Here is a 6,872-nt window from a genome sequence, read left to right as displayed (position 1 = left end):
GGACCCCAGGATCACACCCTGAGCCCAAGGCAGACACTCAAGCACTGAGCCACCCTAGTGCCTGACAAGCTTCTCAAAGACTTATTTTCAGTACTCCCTATCTTTGCTTAGATTGAGTTGCCAAAATGCCCTCTGAACTATGTTGCGTTATGTACTACAAACACTAGGCACTGAACTGTTTTATGGACTTTTGTCTTTAAGAAGCCTGTAGCTTCTGATATTAAGAAATTCAGATGTTTTTAATTAGTTTTCAGATATGTAAAGCAAAACACCCTCCTTAATGAAATGTATTTTACTATATTCAATAATTTGTCAGTGTTCATTCCATAGTGCTGTACTGTATATCATAAAGTAATGAGAATAGCTCAATTGTTTGGATGAATCTTAATATTGTGATGAATTTAAAAAAAATAGTTTATTAGCCTTTGCTGAGATTTTGGATAAAAATCTTATTCCTATGTTTCTCCTAATGAAGTATGCTCCTCTTAGCTGTGGGTGTACTGGAATGGAGTGTGTGAAATATTTGACATGATCAAAAGATGATGACAGTATTTTGACAAAATATGAAGTGGAGATTAACATACACTACACTGTACACAGAATAATTAAGCTGAATAAAATGTCACAAGTAAAATTTATAAAAGGTTATTTTCTGTCAAATGCAGTTGAGGATGAAGAAAGGTTGGTATTATCACTGTTCTCTGAGGCTTTTCCTTTTTTTTTTTTACACCTGCCACCTCTCCCACGGTTGAGTATTTAATTCACTCTGAATAATTGCTAACTTAGTAAGCGTACTTCTTATCTCCTCCTTTATGTGCATTAAGTCTCTGTATTACAAAATCTTCCTGAAAAGTATGCAAATTTTGTGGATTTTTTTTAGATTAGCAAAAATGCATTCTTGTTTTTGTATTACTTTATTCAAATTTGATATAGGCTTTCCTTAGTTTTCTAGGAAGTAGGAGTAAAAATCATCTGTTGCAGGTTTACAGTTTGCAAAATATTTTATTCTTAAACTATGAATCTTAACATCGCTGTCTTGCCAGATTACTAGCACTGAAACTGACCCTACTCTTTAGTTCACCTACATGGACATGTGCTTCTATCACTGCTTTGCCTAAAACTGTTACTTTGTGTTTGGGAGGTTTTGAAAACTCAGTGACAGAACAAACAATGTTCAGTACAGTTTGCCCACTGGAAGAATACAGTGGTGGACTTTTAACCACTTTTAAGAACAACATTTTTAAATGGATAGTTGCAGGATTGTGGAGTGATTTTATATATGGATTTTTTGCTCATAAAATTAGCAGCATATTTTGCATGTATGAGTTAATAAGTCCTTGAATCAGTGAAGGAATTTATTAACAACTGTATGAACAAATTTGATAACTTTGATGAAATAAACCAATTTCTTGAATGATATTAACTATCAATACCCACATGAGAATACATAACTGAATAGTCTATATCTGTTAAGTTGAATCAACAGTTAATAATCTTCCAAAAAAGGAGGCATCAGGCCTAGATAGTATTACTGGTAAATTTTACTAAACTTTTAAAGAAGATATAATACCCATTCTCAGAAAATTATGTGATAAAATAAAAGCAGATATCTTAACTTGTTCCGTAAGGCAAACATTACCAGAGTACTAAAACCAGTTCTCACAAAGTACCAAGTCAAACTCAAAAAAGTATAAAATATTATACACTGTGGCCAAGGATGAACTCATATGTAGCTTAATATAGGTACAAATGTTTACACAGAAGTGTTTATGGACATGTGCATATACACAGTTTAGGTTATAGACATACATATCCTTTGTCAACTGAGACCAGTATACAATGACACTCCATTAGCAGTGAGCACATTTAATGCTCAGGTTTTAGTTTCTAATACCTTTCTCCAATATAAAGGCTAGGGCTCCTTGAGAAATGGCAAATCCCATGGTTTGGGGGCAGGAAATACACGAAATGAGTCTGGAGCGTCTTACATTGCCAGAAAGTAAGGAAGTGCTCAAAACAAACAAGCAAACAATAACAAGGAACAAGAACAACAAAAACACATAGATGAGGGTATGATAAAGGGACACAGGAGCTGACTGAACAGATTCCTGATGGCCCAAGCCGGAACATTTTGAAGAGCAAAAAAATAAATTACCACTGGATTATAACTTAAAGTATAAAATAAATGTTCCTGAGTCCATACTGATACAGAGTATTAATTAAATAAATTACTGGAAAAAAGAGATAAATCCTCATGCAGAAAAATTCCAAAATGTTTATGTAGACCTGCTACCTTCAAGGAAGGAGCATATTAACTCCCCACTCCTTTAGTATGGGCGGCACCTAGCATTGAAAGGAGAAGAAAGAACAACCTTGCCTTTCTGCATTACCCAGGGAGGGGTATGTATGGTCTTATTCTGCATTCCCATAGGGACCGAAAGGAAAACTTTCACAATATCTGGAGCCTTTGGTCTCCTACAAATGAAGGAGGAGGATGTCTCAGATTCCTTGCAGAAGGAACCCGCTTAGGTGACAAAATCCTTGACTTCCAAATGGAATGGTACATCTACACAAGGAATAGTGATACTATCTATATCATAAATCTGAAGAGAACCTGGGAGAAGCTTTTGCTGGCAGCTGGTATCCTTGTTGTTATTGCAAACCCTGCTGATGTCAATGTCACATCCTCCAGGAAAACTGGCTGGCAAGCTGTACTGAAGTTTGCTGCTGCCCCTGGAGCCACTCCTACTGCTGGCTGCTTCACTCCTGGAACCTTCACTAAGCAGATCCAGGCAGTCTTCCAGAAGCCAAGGCTTCTGGTGGCTACTGATCCCAGGGCTGCCACCAGCCTGTCATAGAGGTGTCTTATGTTAACCTGCCTACCATTGTTCTGTGTAACACAGACTCTCCTCTGCACTGTGTGGACATTGCCATCCCTTGCAACACCTCAGTGGATCTGATGTGGTAGATGCTGGCCTGGGAAGTTCTGCACATGCGTGACCCCATTTCCTGTGGACACCCCAGGGAGGTCATGCCTGATTTCCACTTCTACAGAGATCCTAAAGAAGTTGAAAAGGGAGAGCAGGCTGCTGGTGGAAAAGCTGTATAACCAAGGAGGAATTTCAGGGTCGTTGGATGGCTTCAGCTCATGAGTTACACTGCTACACAACCTGTAGTTGCAGACTGGTCTGAAGGTGTGTAGGTGCTCCTTGGGGCTATTGAGCAGTTCCCTACTGAAGACTGGAGACCCAGCCTGCCACTGAAGACTGCCACTGCTCAAGCTCAGACAACTGAATGGGTTGACCACTGAGTGGTCTTAAGCTGCTCTTCCACAAAGGCAAACAAAATGCAACTAAGGTCCTCAGGTTGATGAAAAACAAACATTTCTGCCAAAAGAGAGAGAGAGAGAAGAAAAAAAGAACAACCTTATACTGGCAAAACCAGAAAAATACTATTATCTCAACCACGTGATCAAGGTCAACATGAACAGTGCTAAATTATGTAGAGAGTACATACTTTGTATATTATGTGATAAAAATGGCATTGTACCTCTTCCATCTTTCTCCAACAATCATATAACTGTAAGTCTAATTGTGAGAAAATAATCAGCAAATTCCAATAGAGAGGTATTCTACAAAAATACCTTACCAGAATTCTTTAAAACTTCCAAAGCCACCGGAAATAGGAAAAACTCTCTGTGAGGAGAAAGCTAAGGAGATGTAACAACTAAATGAACTACAGTATCCTGGATGGGATCCTGGAACTAAAAAATGACATCAGGAAAAAACTGAGGAAAACTGAAAACTTTGAAGAGAAGGATGTAAGGGATAAAATCTCTCCAGTTAAAAAGAGAATTGTTTTTACAACAACTTCTGTATGTATCAACAAGAATCTCATAGTATGGGTTCAGCTAAGGGAGGAAAATGACCTACTCAGCATCATACTGATATATTCATTCATTTAAAAATAAATATATGCCATTTTATTTTCTTCAATTTTGAAGAAAAAATTTGGTTAGTAGCATGTATTGTAATCAATAGTAATCCATTAGATGGGAAGATTGTAAGCTTTTATTTTTCTTTTCCTACCACCAGTTGCAAGAACATCCCCAGATTAAAAACAAAACATAAGAAAGAGCAAAATTCATTAGGAAATACATTTTTAAAGATTGATAAATAGAATCATTTAAAGAGGACACTCATTTCTAACTTAATGTCCAATTAATGACTCTAAAAAAAAATAAGTGATGATTCCTTGGAATATTGGGGGTCAAAAAGCTTAATTCCACATTCTTTATCTTCAAAATGTTCTTGCTAATCAGCATAAACATCACCATTTTGTTAATTATGCTTCTATTTTTGTTACAACTTACATGTTTGTTTATATCATACAAAATGCATGACCTTAATGTTCATAAATAAACATATAAGTGAACTCCAGTTCATTGTGAGATACTATGCCCTAGGCAATTTATAAAAATACTAAAATTTATGTACAATTTAGTTTTCATATATTTTTTATATCACAATGCAAAATAAAGCTGAGTAAGATTTAGTATTTACAATGAAGATGTGAATAGAAAAAGTTGGTTTCCTAGACTAATACAGTGAGTTATTTTATAGTTATGTATTTACACATTATAATAATTTATTGATTTGTGATGCTGCATTTCTTTTTTTTGTCTTTGAATTTTTTTTCTTTGATAATGTCAATTGTTTATATATGAACTAGTAGATTCCTTTGATTATTTAACAACTCTGGTAATATACAGTCATCAATTATATTAATGTATTTGTCAGGATGAGTTTATAGAAGTTGAGTATTACTGTATATAAGATGTTCCCTAAGTTTAAGTGGACAAATAAAAATAAATGCTTGCTACATTTATTTTTAATAATGCACAGTTATTGTCTCGTACGGTTACAAAAATGCTTTTTATTTCTCATACTGAGAACCGTTAGGATCTACTGTTTTAGTGCTTTCAAATATACCGTAGAGTACGTTAACTATAGTCACGTGTGTTACATAAGGTAACTAAACTTAATTTGATTATCACCTAAATACAGTTAACTAAATTTACTGTGGTAATCATTTTATAGCCTATGTATGTTAGATTATTAGGCATTATATCTTAAACTAATACAGTAGTGTACATCAACTATATTTCTATAAAACTGAAAGAAAAGTGGCCATTTTGAATAATTCAAGTATGATAATTCAAATAAAGGATTTATGGACACGTGCTTTATTTACTTTGGGGTAAATACCTAGGAGTGGAATTGCTATATTGCATTACTTTAACTTTTAAACATAAGAAACTGCCAAAATGTTTTCCAAAGTGGCTGTATGATCTTTATTTTGGAAATTCCAGTTGCACCACATTCCTTCTAATACTTGATTTTTTCACTTTAAAGTTTTTTTTTTAATAATTCTGTTTTATGTTTCATGTAGCTTTTCTTATTTTCTAGTTGTTTATGTGAGCAGGGGAGAGAGGACAGTAAACCTAGTTTTTATTACTCAGTTATAGACAAAGCAGAATTCTTGGTTTGACTTGTTAAGTAATATACTAGTGTTATTTAATATAAAAATTAATTAAAAATAGCAATCTGAGAATGATATATTGTCATCAAAGGAGTTACCAAGATTGCTGAAATTAAATGTGTATATGTGCATGTGTGTAGGGTGTTTTTAAGATTTATTTATTTATTTTAGGGAGAGAGAGAGAGAGAGCATGAGTGGGAGGGGCAGAGGGAAAAGGAATCTCTTGCAGACTCTGTGCTGAACATAGAGCTGGAGACAGGACTCAATCTCACGACCCTGAGATCATGACCTGAGCCAAAACCAAAAGTCAATGCTTACCCGACTGTGCTACCCAGGCATCTTACATGTAGATTTTAAACAATAGGATCATTATTACCAAAATCAGAACTAATTATTTGAAAAAAAAATGAAAATAGAAACACTAAATATGGAGGCAAATAAACTAGGAAATCTGTTATCAGAATAAATGGAACAGCAGCAGGAAGAAAAGGATCACATGAATAGCATTAACAAATGAAAAAGGAAATTTTAGGAGTTTAAGTGAGGTGGTTAGAAAGATTACATCATGAAGATCCAAATAATCTTTACACAAAAGATCCATATTTATTTGCATATTTTTCCCTAAAACAGCAGCACTTCTCTCTGTTGAACCTTTGGATCATTCTCTGTAGGCTGACAACTATACATTAAAGGTAATTCCTATGAAATTTTTGGTTAAAGACCTCTCCTGCAAGAATAGTGAACATAAATCTTTATTAACTATAAAAGGTAAAACTGCTGTTTCCTCTTACCTAACATACTGTAAGAGCTATTACTAATAATATATCTTAAGCACATCTCTTATTTATCACACCTTTGAATTTTTTCACATTAGTTTAACTAACTTGCCTGAAGTCACAGATCTAGTAAGCATCCTTTCCAAAATGTAGCCTCCACGTTGGCTGAATCTACCACTGGCATTTCAACCTCTATTCTAGTTGGGAGCAATTAAAATAATAAATATCACATCAGCATAATCTGTTTTTATCATTCAAATATGCAAACCAGGCTAATCTGTAGTTTAAGTGATACAAGTGGAAAAATATACTCACAGAAAGTGTCCAGATTAAATTCCCCCAAAATCTAATGTGTATGAAAATATAGTCACAGATATCTTTGAAAATTACTCTAGGAGTAAAAAATATCCCTGAAACCTAATTTTGTAGGAACAGTAATTAAATTAGCTTGAAAATTTCTTTGGAAAAAAAAAAGAAAGAAAATTTCTTTGGTATCCTGCCTCACCCCAATTTTATACACATACATATACACCCTCACCACTTATCTATTATTAA

At 34.4% G+C, this 6,872-nt stretch overlaps 1 pseudogene; it reads left to right on the top strand.

Annotated features, from left to right (window-relative positions):
* The first annotated feature begins 2,406 nt into the window (after positions 1-2,406).
* On the top strand, positions 2,407-3,320 carry LOC121476905 (annotated as a pseudogene).
* The last annotated feature ends 3,552 nt before the right edge of the window (positions 3,321-6,872 follow it).

Source organism: Vulpes lagopus, chromosome 16 (genome assembly GCF_018345385.1).
Source record: "Vulpes lagopus strain Blue_001 chromosome 16, ASM1834538v1, whole genome shotgun sequence".
In the NCBI taxonomy this organism is placed as follows: Eukaryota; Metazoa; Chordata; class Mammalia; order Carnivora; family Canidae; genus Vulpes; species Vulpes lagopus.
The sequence above is the reverse complement of the archived record's forward strand: the minus strand, read 5'-3'. Positions and strand labels throughout refer to the sequence as shown.